The 11,896-nt window shown below is 44.6% G+C and overlaps 1 protein-coding gene across 1 annotated transcript in view; it reads left to right on the top strand.

Moving 5' to 3' along the window:
• The first annotated feature begins 550 nt into the window (after positions 1-550).
• LOC141993115 (ligand of Numb protein X 2-like) overlaps positions 551-11,896 on the top strand; it is a 62,824-nt gene continuing 51,478 nt past the window's right edge. The window contains exon 1 of the mRNA XM_074962424.1: positions 551-1,049. The gene's annotated coding sequence lies outside the window, so the exon portion shown is untranslated. The remainder of the gene's footprint in view (positions 1,050-11,896) is intronic.

The raw sequence follows: 11,896 nt of genomic DNA, 5'->3' as shown, positions 1-11,896 counted from the left end.
ATTAATGCCCAGCTATATGACTGTCTGCTTGCACCCGTTGTCTTAATAATCATATTAGCGCAAAATCAACAGGAATTTTGCTGAGTACAGACTTAGAGATTTGTCCTATTGTATGCACTAGTGCATCTAATTTGAGAAAGAGGGACATTGTCAATAGGAATGGTAGGTGCTCAGTACCTCTGGTTCATGTATGATTACCAAAATTGTCTGCTAAGTTCCAGTTGCAGAATTAGGGCAGAACAAATTATTCACAATTAGTAAGATGGAAAATATAGCTTCTTTTTTCTGCTTGCAGAATATCCATAACTCGCTGTTAGAACTTATTTAAGAAAATTTCTTCATATTTCATAAATATATTAAATTTAAGCACTGTTGTTTCTTTATGATGGGTCAAATAAGTCACACAGCATTGCCTCTGCTCCCTGATTGGATGAATATCCAATCACTTGTTTTGAAAACTAGTAAGTAGAAATATAAAGTTTGGTTTCTGCAATATTTGTGTCAGTGAAACTTGATGACTTGAATGTTCATGAAAAGTGAACACAAAAAATGCTAAAGAAATTGTGATGGAGTGGGATGTGACCATGTCAAACTGTGAACTCCATTTTGTATTGTAACGTCCATTTTGGGTTTGGACATCCTTCTTGTGTTGGTGCTGAACATATGCCTCCAAGGCAGTTTGCTGTAATACATTCCAGACAGGTGCTTGGCCCAGGAAAGGTGCTTGACACCTAGCTGAATTATTATGACTGAAAAGTCATCACGGAGCAATGTAGGACATCAACTTTGATTGTTTCAACAGCTGGTCCAACCCCATGGAGCAATTGACTTGCTACACAGAAACCTGACTGGGGAAGGGCTTGGAATTTTTCAGCCTGGGCTCATGGCAAAAAAAAAAGTGAAAGAGACTATTTAACAAAGGATTTGGTGCTTCTCTCCGATGGGAGGACCTCCACTGCCACATGGAAGAACTGTCTGGAGAGAGACAGAAGACAGGAGGGACTCTGCCGAGCCTGAAGCCCTGACAAGACCTCAGATTCATAGAAGAGGTGAGATCTGACAGCAGGGGAGGTGGGATGTAGGGGTGTTTGCTATTTTACAAAGATCTGTAACTCTCTAGTGATTTTTAAGAGTAAAGTTTCTGTGGTTAAGAAATTCCTTTGCTAAGCCTGAATTCCTTGCCATCCTTCCACTATGTTCCCTCAGGGGTTAAACTAAGAAACTCAGGGTGACCACAGCCAAAGTAGAACATTAAGGGAGCATATGAAAGCAACTAGAGGGGTCTGGGGAGGTCTGAGGCACAAGTTCAGGAGTCCGGGACCAGCAGGACTGTGGAGTCTCATATCCCAAGGAAGGAGTCTGATCCTGGGAATGTGCCTTGCAGAGCCAGAGCTTGGAACAGTGACCTGTCTCTTCCTAGACCCCATTGGCTTAGAAGCACATGGAATTCAGTGGTGAGTCCACTGACAACAGACTGGTGGTAATGGTTCAAAGAGAAACTGGGCCAGATTGTGACAAAATTCATTTAAAAACTTGAGTAAATAGTCATATAAATTGCTTTGCATTATTTTCCCAGCTCTAATAAATAATAAATAATAGTAATAATAATAATAATAATAATAATAATGAGGCTTTACACTTCTATCATGTACCCCATCCAAGAATCTCCAAGTGCTTTGCAAATACTAACATAGTGTTCCATGAAAGCAGGGGAGTACCATCATCCCCATTTTACAGATTCTGGGACACAAATAGTTCTGCCCAAGATCATGCAACACATCTATGTCAAAGCAGGGAATGGAACCCTAATTTTCTATCACTCCTGTGTGTTAGCCACAACACTATTCTTTCCCTGTATCGCTAGTGAAGTTGTAAGAGGCATAAAGATAAATTCCATCTCTCCTGGGAGAATTTGCAGGTCTTTTAACTGAAAGTTAGCAAAATTAAACTTTTGACTTGGAAATGGAACAAATTTGACCTGGAGTCAGTGAGAGGCAAGTAACACTGAACCACACAATCGCTTTTTCAGAACATCACTTGTCAGGGTACAAGTGGACTTTCAATGGCTACACCCTTTATTCCTTTGCTATCTCTCAAGAGATGTTACAGAATGAACTTTTATTAGATTATCTTGATAATATATAATCCTATTTACTGGATATCCAGCTGCAGCACATATCATTTACCAGCGGGATCTCAGTTTTCCTCATGACTTTTCCTTTTTATGTTGCAGGCTGAAGGAATGTGTCACTTACCAGAAATGTGTCACTTCACCTACATAGTGCTTTGAAGAATAATTGGCTGGGTGTAACCAACCTAGTGTGGGACTGGCTCCATGGTAAATTTTTCCCTGCTGAGCCTTGCAGCCAGCTCTCATGCATCTTTTCAAATCTTCCCAATCTGTGCAGCTATTATTATTTATGACTCTGCCACAAGTGTGCTAGCCACTTTTAGTAGTTACAAACCACAGCACAAATGGCCAAAATCCAAAGTGGGTACTTCCATTCTATCTAATGTCCCTGGACAGTAGGATGCTTCTTCACTTGCTGTCCTAACGTGTTGTGGAGTGTTGCTGTATGTTAGCATCTCCCACCCCAGAGATGGCTGTATTTCACTGGACAGTGGAGAAATTCCTATGAATACATTTTCTATGTATTTAAAGTGCTTTGGGACAGGGGTGTAATGAAGGGGAGGGGCCATGCACTCCCTCCCCACCCTTGGCCAGCTCTGAGCAGAGACCCAGTAGATGCCACCTTTTTCCCAGCTGTGCCTGAGACAGTAGTGGCCCCTTGGCTGGGGACACACCACCCACACAGGAGGTAACAGGTTGGGTTGCCCAGTAGGGAAGCCTCTGCCAGAGTCCCTGTGTTGCAGTCTGGGAAGGGAGGTCTGGCACTTCCCTGAGCCTGCTGCCCGGCAGGACAGCAGTGGAAGGGGGCTGCAGCCTGGATTCTGGGACTTGCTATAGGGAGTGGGAGCGCTTGGGGCCCGCAGGGCTGCGTGGTACCTCCCCCTGCACTTTCTATGCATTGCCATGGTACCAGAGGCGTGGGATTGGCACATTTCAGAGCTTTCTTCCCTGGCTGCAACCCTGCAAACCTGCCTGCAACTGTATCTGCCCTCTGCGAGCTGTGCACCAAGCTAAGCCATGCCCATGTGGCACCCTGTGCTCTACTATCTTCTCCATCCTGGGACAGGTGCCCTTCTGGAGAGGAGTCCTCTCTCTGGGTCTCCTCCTTAGGAGAATGGTGGTTTCACCCTGCTTTGGGATCTGTTGGGATGAAAGACCCATTATCTCCTCCACAAATCAGTTGATGAAGAATTGGAGGGTGTAACCTACCTGTTCAAGAAGACATATAGGCCCCTTTGTGGTTTCTAGGATCTTCATTTTTGTACCTTAATTATTTCTTACATAGCTATCAAAATACAATCATCCCTTGATGATAGCTAACTTTTCTTCATAAGATTTGACACAGTAATTACTTGGATTCATCTTTGCACAATGCGATTTATGATAGGAGAATATCACATCTGTATAGTTGGAGGACTCTTGACTACAGTCATAAAGAACTGCTATTTTGAAGACGCTGTTCTTCTAAGGCGGTATTCACCAACTAAGTCTCTGGTTTAGTTTCCTGATTGCAAATGTCTTTTTAGCAAACAAAAAGTGCCATTGTGTGTGGCCAAACAGAAAACAGACACCCTTTGTTCTGTAAATAATCTGTCTGAAATTCAAATTACCCAAGCAGTACATCCTGTGGCACTGGAAAGAGGCTGGTGTTTATGATCACTCACAGAGCATCCACTAACATTCAGAGAGGTCAAAGTGAATGGCAGCTGCAAATCCACAAACTGAAGTCAAGGGGATACTCTAGATTTACACTGATGTAGCTGAAAGTAGAATTTGGCCCATCGCTACCCTGAAATCATGTGCAAGACCTGAACACAAATCCAGAAATATCACTCCATGCTTTAGACTCCAAGGTCCTGATATACTCATTGCCCAGGCTGCCAGACGTCAGTGGTGATAAGTTTGCCTGAAGTGGGGGATATAGTGGTGCAAATTGGATATAGTGGTGCCTGCAACTCCTGCTCCATAAGAGAAACTGAAGCCAGCAGGCACAGTCTCAAACTGGACAGGGGACACTTGTGATTTTTAGGGTCTCGGGGTGGGGGAAAACCTCTTGTTGGGGAGAGGAGCAGGAAATCACTCAGTGAGTACCCCTCCCTTCTGTGCCAGCTGTCAGAGAAGCAGATAGAGCAGCCTATGATTTGCAGAGTCTACAAAAAGAGCAGGAACCAAACTAGCCTTTTGTTTGCTTACATTGAAGGCCAGTCCTAGCAGCTGGTTTCATAAAGAAATTTCAGCCCAAGTAGCAAAACATTCACTGGTTCAGGGACTCTGGGGTCTAATACTGTACACTCACAATGCTCATTTTAAAAAATTTAACAGAATTAGTTTTGTATGATTTACAACAGATAAGGCTAGGGATCAAATTCTTTCTGCCTTTACTTCCTATATAACCCTTTTTGTCATTCTGTCAATTATACAGAATGCACCCACCAAATATTTGGAGGAATTTCCAGTTATGAAAGCTATGTATGCATTTCCTCATCCATCCTTTGGAGGAATAAGGAAATGAGCACAAAGCAGGTGGAACTGGCATATAAGAGCAACATGTATCTGCCTCTTGAGAAAAATAACTACATTTGAAGAGGTTTATAAACTGGCCAGCTTTTGGTTACCCATCTAGAGTCTGATTTTCGGAAGTACTAACCACCCCCAGTACCAGCAGAAGTCAATGGGAACTGCAGTGCTCATCGTCTTACAGAAGCAGGCCCTTAGCCATTGACCCACTCGCACCATAATATGATAACTTCCATAACCCAGACACACATACTGGGTAATTAATTAATAAGAATCAATTTTTGATATAACAGTAGTACTTCACTGGGGCATCATTACACAGATTACATTCCTGAATTTGGTTCAAATATAGTTAATGCCAGCTAATATATATGGAAATGGGAGAAAGGCAATGGATGCTATTTTCTGAATGCTTAGGCGACACTGTGCTAAATACCTTTTTATTTTAAGGAAAGTTAAGGGTGCTCAGCACTGCACAAGTCCTAAATACGTAAAAATAGCAGCATTATAGGCCAAAGACTGGGGCCATTGAAATCACTGTCCAAACTCGCATACACTTCATCAATATTCATTAAAAAGCAGTTGCTACATTTGAAGAGTAAGCATCACTTAAAAATTACAAAAGAGCCATCAAAATTATTCACTGGAGTAAGCTAAGGAAGGATCTAGTGCAAGCTAATCATTTTACACTCAGTTTTTATAATTAAGTGTATAAGTGCTTACAGCAAAAATTACAGTTTCCTCCTGAAAAGCCAGATGGATTCCTCTGCTGAGAGAAGGCAGATGTCCTTTATCTACCAACACATAGTTTTCTATAAACAGAGGATCAATCCGTGTACTTCTAATGAAAACACTTTAAAGCCCTATCAACCCAAATACTCCAGCACTATTAATAACTAATGCAATATAATATTAACAATAAAAATCATAATAGAAGTTGGAGATGGAAAAGGTATTGTAGTCATCTCTGGCCAATGCAAGATGATTTTCTATGTTAACCTTTCTAGTGTTTTGTCCATTCTACTTTTAAGTGTCTCAAGCAATAAGGCTTCTACTACTTCCTTCCCCCAGAAGTGACTGCTTTTCACAGAAGCTGTATGTACTGTACCTAGAGCTAATTTGTAGCAAATCTGTAATAAAACAGTGCAAAATGAACAAGGTTGCAGCACTAGCTGAAAGAATAAATCTGACCAACATATGTGTGATTCTGGATTAATCAAATCAGCAGCGTCTACATTCACGTGTGCTTTTATCAGTATCTTTTTTTTCCATTTTCTATTAAAGCCACCTAATTGTAATTTCTTGGGACAATCCCCACTCCCCACTTGTGAGAACCATTTTTATTTGAAGCTTGTTTACATTCTTGCAGTGTGGGATTGGATGGAAGTTTGGGTTTCCTTGTGATGAAATATCAAAGTTGGGACCTAAATGATCGCCTCGTTGTATATTCCCACAAGATGATGATAGGAAAACTTCAGGTTAATTAAACTAATCATTAAACCTTTGGGAGATCTGACTTTGCTTCTCCCTTCAATTTGGCTATTTTTCCCACTCCTCCCAATATACTTTATCTATTTTATTCTTCTGTTTTGAATTTCACTAAATTGTTTTTTAAATCTCCCTATGAAATACTGTATCCATGTGAAGGATTATTACAAACATTCCATTACCATGCAAATAGATTTGGTTCCTTATAAATATATCTGATCCTCTTTACACCATGCAGGGCCATATCCAATCCTGATGTAATCAGGTGATCATTGCACCTGGTTACATGAGGGCTAAATTTGGTCCATAATCTTTTTGTTTGTAGCATCACAGCTGTCAGCATGGAAATTATTATGATGTCACAAATGGAGGATTATGACTATAGATGGGGAGCCAGCAGCCAGAGCAGATTTGTTCTTTAAAGATTTCTTAAAGAATTCTGATTTTTAATATAGTCGATGGTATGAGGGAATGGAGACCAAGAAGTGGTTGCAAGACAGGCCAATGAGGAAGATAAGCAGATGAGCAGGTTCTGTTTGATCATGATTTATGTAGGGGCAGAGTTGCTGAAGTAAAATGGATTGCCTTCGCTGCAGAGTTAAATTATAACTTGAGTGTTGTCCCTAACTTGAGTCTCATCCTCATATAAAAACCCTCAAGTCAAGTGGGGTGGTGCTTCTAATCATAGGCGCTGACTTCCTCTCTACCCAGGGGGTTCTCAATCTCTGCTTTGCCTCAGGTCCTGCCCCCACCCCGCCCCATCTCTTCCTGCCCTTGCTCTGCCCCATTCCCAACCCCACTCCACCCTTCCCCCAAGGCCATACCCCCGCCCTCCTCTTCCCACCCCACCTCTTTCTGCTCCCTCCCCAGAGCATGCCTCATCCCTGCTCCTCCCCCTCCCTCCCAGCGCCTCCTGCAGGCCGCAGAACAGCTGATCTGTGGCGGGCGGGAGGAGCTGGGAGGGAGGGAGGGGGAGAAGTTGATCAGCAGGGCTGCTGGCAGGGTAGAGGCATTGGGTGGGGGGGAGCTGGCTACTTGTGGGTGCTAAGCACCAGCTAATTTTTTTCTGTGGATGCTCCAGCCCTGGAGCACCCACAGAGTCTGCGCCTATGATTCTAATTCAAGTTGGCTGGTCCATCATTGGTTGTAGACTACAGCTCCAGTTACCACAACTCATCAGTGGCTAGCACGTCACCCACGCCGCTTCCTGCAGCCCCCATTGGCCAGGAACGGTGAACCGCAGCCAGTGGGAGCTGTGGGGCTCCGTGCCTGTGGACGCTCCAGATAAACAAACTGGCCCAGCGACTTTACCCTGCCAGCGGCTTTACCCTGAGGGGCTGGGTGCCAAAGGTTGCCAACCCCTGCACTAATACAATCACTCTGTGCAGTAATCCAATTACTCTGTGCAGTTTGACTGTTATTTTGCAGAGTGGCCACTCTCACTCAAGCTATGCTAACCTGAGAGGAATTAGCTCAAATGTAGATAACAGGTTAACTCAGGGCATGGCTATACTGGAAACTTCAAAGCGCTGTCGCGGGAGCGCTTCCGCAGCAGTGCTTTGAAGTGTTGAGTGTGGTCGCACGCAAGTGCTGGGAGAGAGCACTCCAAGCGCTCCTGGTAATCCACCTCCACGAGGGGATTAGCTCCGAGCGCTGAGAGAGCGGCTCCCAGCGCTTGGAGCCTGTTTACACTAGCACTTTAAAGCTCTCTGATTTGCTGCGCTCGGGGGGGGGGGTGTGTGTGTGTGATTTTTCACACCCCTGAGCCAGCAAGTAAGAGCACTATAAAATGTAAGTGTAGCCACGCCCTCAGTAATGAAGACATAGCCACAGTGGGACCAGTTCCCACAACAAACAACAAGTGATCATGACTCAGCAGAACATGCTTATTCCAAAATCAAACCAAACAAAATTCCAGCATACATATCACTGCGTCTTCAGTATCTAGGGTCAGATTGTCCACTGTATGGAAAATGGGTCCTATAGCAGACACAAATTTCCATGGAGTTCCCACTAATGGAAGTTCCCAATGGCTTATTTCCAAAGAGTTAGTCCCACATGGAACTTCACAGGGGTTTGTCCTCGTAAACCCCTAAATCCACCCTCATACAACTGCAGATATTTCATGAGATCTGTGAAAGCCAAGGTAACCCTCATCATTGGAGGTTTTTAAGAACAGGTTAGACAAACACCTCTTAGAGATGGTGTGACCTAGGGAACTGTTGATGCCAACTGGCAGAGGACACAGGAGATGCATAGGGTTTTACAGTGATCCCTTGGGTCAGACATATGCATACTAGTTCACCAAAGGGTGGCATGTGAAGTCTCTACCAAGAGAGCCAGTAGCCCAGCAGCCATCATAATCATTATGAAATACGTGTACAGATAATATTTAAGAAGTTATGTATATCTGCTGAAAATGATGTTCTTAAAGTCTTGGAGTTAAGGCAGGTCATCAGCAGGTGACATACTTCAGACATGTTCCTTTCAGGCATGAGGTAACAGATGCTTATCTCCCTGTCTGGTCGTATGTGTATTGTCTGCCTCACAATGGAGGCCTATTTGTATACTAAGCCAGGTGCCAACCAAAAGGTTGCAAAATTTACATGAGAGAAAAATGTACAGGAAGACACTCAACAGCAGGGGATTGTCTTGTTTATGAATGAAAACAAAGGAGGGGACTTGTATATCTTGGAAGGCAAAGGAACACACTTGTCCTTCACCTGGGAGTCAAGTTGACAGTGTGTTGGTCTCATGAAAGGATGATCACAGTCAAAGCCTTGCTGTAAAATGCTGCAGGGAGTTTGCAGGTCTACAAGACATGAGAATATCTAGTTAATCAAGTTTAGGTTCTAGACAGGGGTTCTCACAACAAATTTTTTGGTGGCCTCAGAGTGTGGCCACCAGCTCTTGCTGGTGACAGCTATGACAATTTTTCCAAAAAGCTTAATTAATTTTAGGAAAAACAAATAAATATGCAAATATACCTGTCCAAATCATTGTAATTTATTTATATAGGGTGGGTTTTTTTTTTTTTGCAGATTCAATAATAACAAAAATGTACAGTTGTCCCTATTCTTTACTGGACCTAAACAGAATAGAAACACAAATAAGGTGTTTTGCATGTTCTTGTCTTTTTTGTTGTTGTTTCTTTGCTTTTCTGGTTTCTGGTTGTTGCTGTTTTTTTAATAGAATTGCTAGCTAGTAAGTCCCCTTCTGTGAAAAGTGGTATTTGTATGTTTATTAATATCACTTTTCACAGCAGCAAACTTGTTAGCTAGCTGGGAGGCAGTGAAAAGTGATATTAACAAACATACAAATATCACTTTTCACAGCAGACTTACTCAGCCCTGGCAAGCTGGGGGACAAATTAAGCCTTGGATGGAGAAGTGGGTAGGGAGGCGTTGGGGGCCAGGGGTGATGGGGTGGATGGGTCAGGGACCGGGGGAGGCAGCAGGGGCCAGAGGCAATGGGGAAGGTGAGCCTGAAGCCCAGTGGCCAGAGCCTGCCGCCACATGGCCGAAGCTTGCCACCTGCCACCCCAGGGCTGAAGCCAGAAGCCTGAGCCCCACTGCCCACAGGAATGTGGGGAACTCATACCGGTTGTCTGCTCCTCCAGCATTTGTGGCTCCAGAGGGGGGCACGGTCCAACTCCTACTTGCAGACACAGTGGAGAGGCCAATGCTTTGCCCCCCAATCACCACCCAGGCAGCTGTGGCCACAAGAAAAGCCTCATTCGAGAACTGCTGTTCTAGAATATGTGTTATGATTTTATTTTATATGTAACCATTTGTTTCCAATATATCTACTTGTTATTATTTGAACCTCTTTGCTTTGTTTAACAAACTTATACCTGATTTCACTATAAACATCTAAGTGTTGTGTGTTAAGTGGAATGGTGATCTGAGGTGGAATTAGTTAGCTGGGTGTATTGTTTCTTTAGAAGCACTGAATCTGTGAATACTGCGAGCATCCAGTGGACCAGGGGCTGGACACTCAAGGGAGACACTGGGAGGGCACAAGAGCTAGAGCATGCCTATTGCTAACCTGTAAAGTAACAGTGGGGCTGACAATGCCTAGAGAGGAGTGCTTGCATTGGCCACGGCTAGTGGAGTTGGGGAGCTGAGCCATGGCAAACACAGACAAAGCCCTGGTCTACACTATGGGGTTAGGTCGAATTTAGTGGTGTTAGGTCGATTTTAAAATTAATGCGTCTACACAACCAACCCCGTTCTGTCGACCTAAGGGGCTCTTAAAATCAACGTCTCTACTCCGCCCCGGCGAGGGGAGTAGCGCTAAAATCGACCTTGCTGGGTCGAATTTGGGGTAGTGCAGACGCAATTCGACAGTATTGGCCTCCGGGAGCTATCCCAGAGTGCTCCAATGTGACCGCTCTGGACAGCACTTTGAACTCCGATGCACTAGCCAGGTACACAGTAAAAGCCCTGGGAAATTTTGAATTTCATTTCCTGTTTGGTCAGCGTGGCGAGCTCAGCAGCACAGGTGACCATGCAGATGCCCCAGAATTGCAAACAAGCTCCAGCATGGACCAAAAGGGAGACACTGGATCTGACTGCTGTACGGGGAGAAGAATCTGTGCAGGCCGAACTCCGATCAAAAAGAAGAAATGCAAATATATATGCCAAAATCGCACAGGGCATGGTGGAGAGAGGCTACAACAGGGACACACAACATTGCTGCGTGAAAGTTAAGGAGCTCAGGCAAGCCTACCAAAAGACAAAGGAGGCAAACGGTCGCTGCGGGTCAGAGCTCCATACATGCTGCTTCTATGATCAGCTGCACGGCATTCTGGGGGGGACCCTACCACTACCCCACCACTGTCCGGGGACACCTGCAAGGGGGGAGTCTCACGCAACAGGGCAGAGGATTTTGTAGATGAGGAAGAGGAGGAGGAGGAGGAGAATGCGCAGCAGGCAAGCGGTGAATCCCCGGCAGCCAAGACCTTTTCATCACCCTGGAGCCAATACCCTCCCAAGGCGGGATCCCCGACCCTGAAGCTGGAGAAGGCAGCTCTGGTGAGTGCACATTTGTAACTACAGTACAGGGTTTAAAAGCAATAGTGTTTAATGTTTGATTTGCCCTGAAGAGTTGGGATGCATTTGCAGCCAGTACAGCTACTGGAAAAGTCTGTTAACGTGTCTGGAGATGGAGCAGGAATCCTCCAGGAACATCTCCATGAAGCTCTCCTGGAGGTACTCTGAAAGCCTTTGCAGAAGGTTTCTGGGGAGGGCTGCCTTATTTCGTCCTCCACGGTAGGACACTTTACCACGACATGCCAGTAGCAAGTATTCTGGAATCATTGCAGCACAAAGCATGGCAGCAAATGGTCCTGGGTTTTGGTCACATTCAAGCAATATTTGGTCTTTATCTTTCTGTGTTAGCCTCAGGAGAGAGATTTCATTCATCGTCACCTGGTTGAAATAGGAAAGGAGTACTTGTGGCACCTTAGAGACTAACCAATTTATTTGAGCATAAGCTTTCGTGAGCTACAGCTCACTTCATGTAAGGGAACAGTAAAAGGACCCCGTTCATGCTGGGTTATTTGCACTTGGCTAAAAGAGATCATCCCGGAGAATAGCCAGGCAGCGGGGGGAGGGGTGAAGGGATCATCCCAGAGAATAGCCATGCGGTTGGGGGGGGAGGGGGGAGAGGTGTGTGCTGCACATTCACCTGAAAACCACAGCCCCTCCTTTTTCTGAAACCCAACCAGCATTGCTTGCTATGGGAAAGGATGATGCT

This window comes from Natator depressus, chromosome 9 (genome assembly GCF_965152275.1).
Source record: "Natator depressus isolate rNatDep1 chromosome 9, rNatDep2.hap1, whole genome shotgun sequence".
Taxonomy (NCBI): domain Eukaryota; kingdom Metazoa; phylum Chordata; order Testudines; family Cheloniidae; genus Natator; species Natator depressus.
Note: the sequence above shows the minus strand (reverse complement) of the source record. Positions and strands in the feature narration are given on the sequence as shown.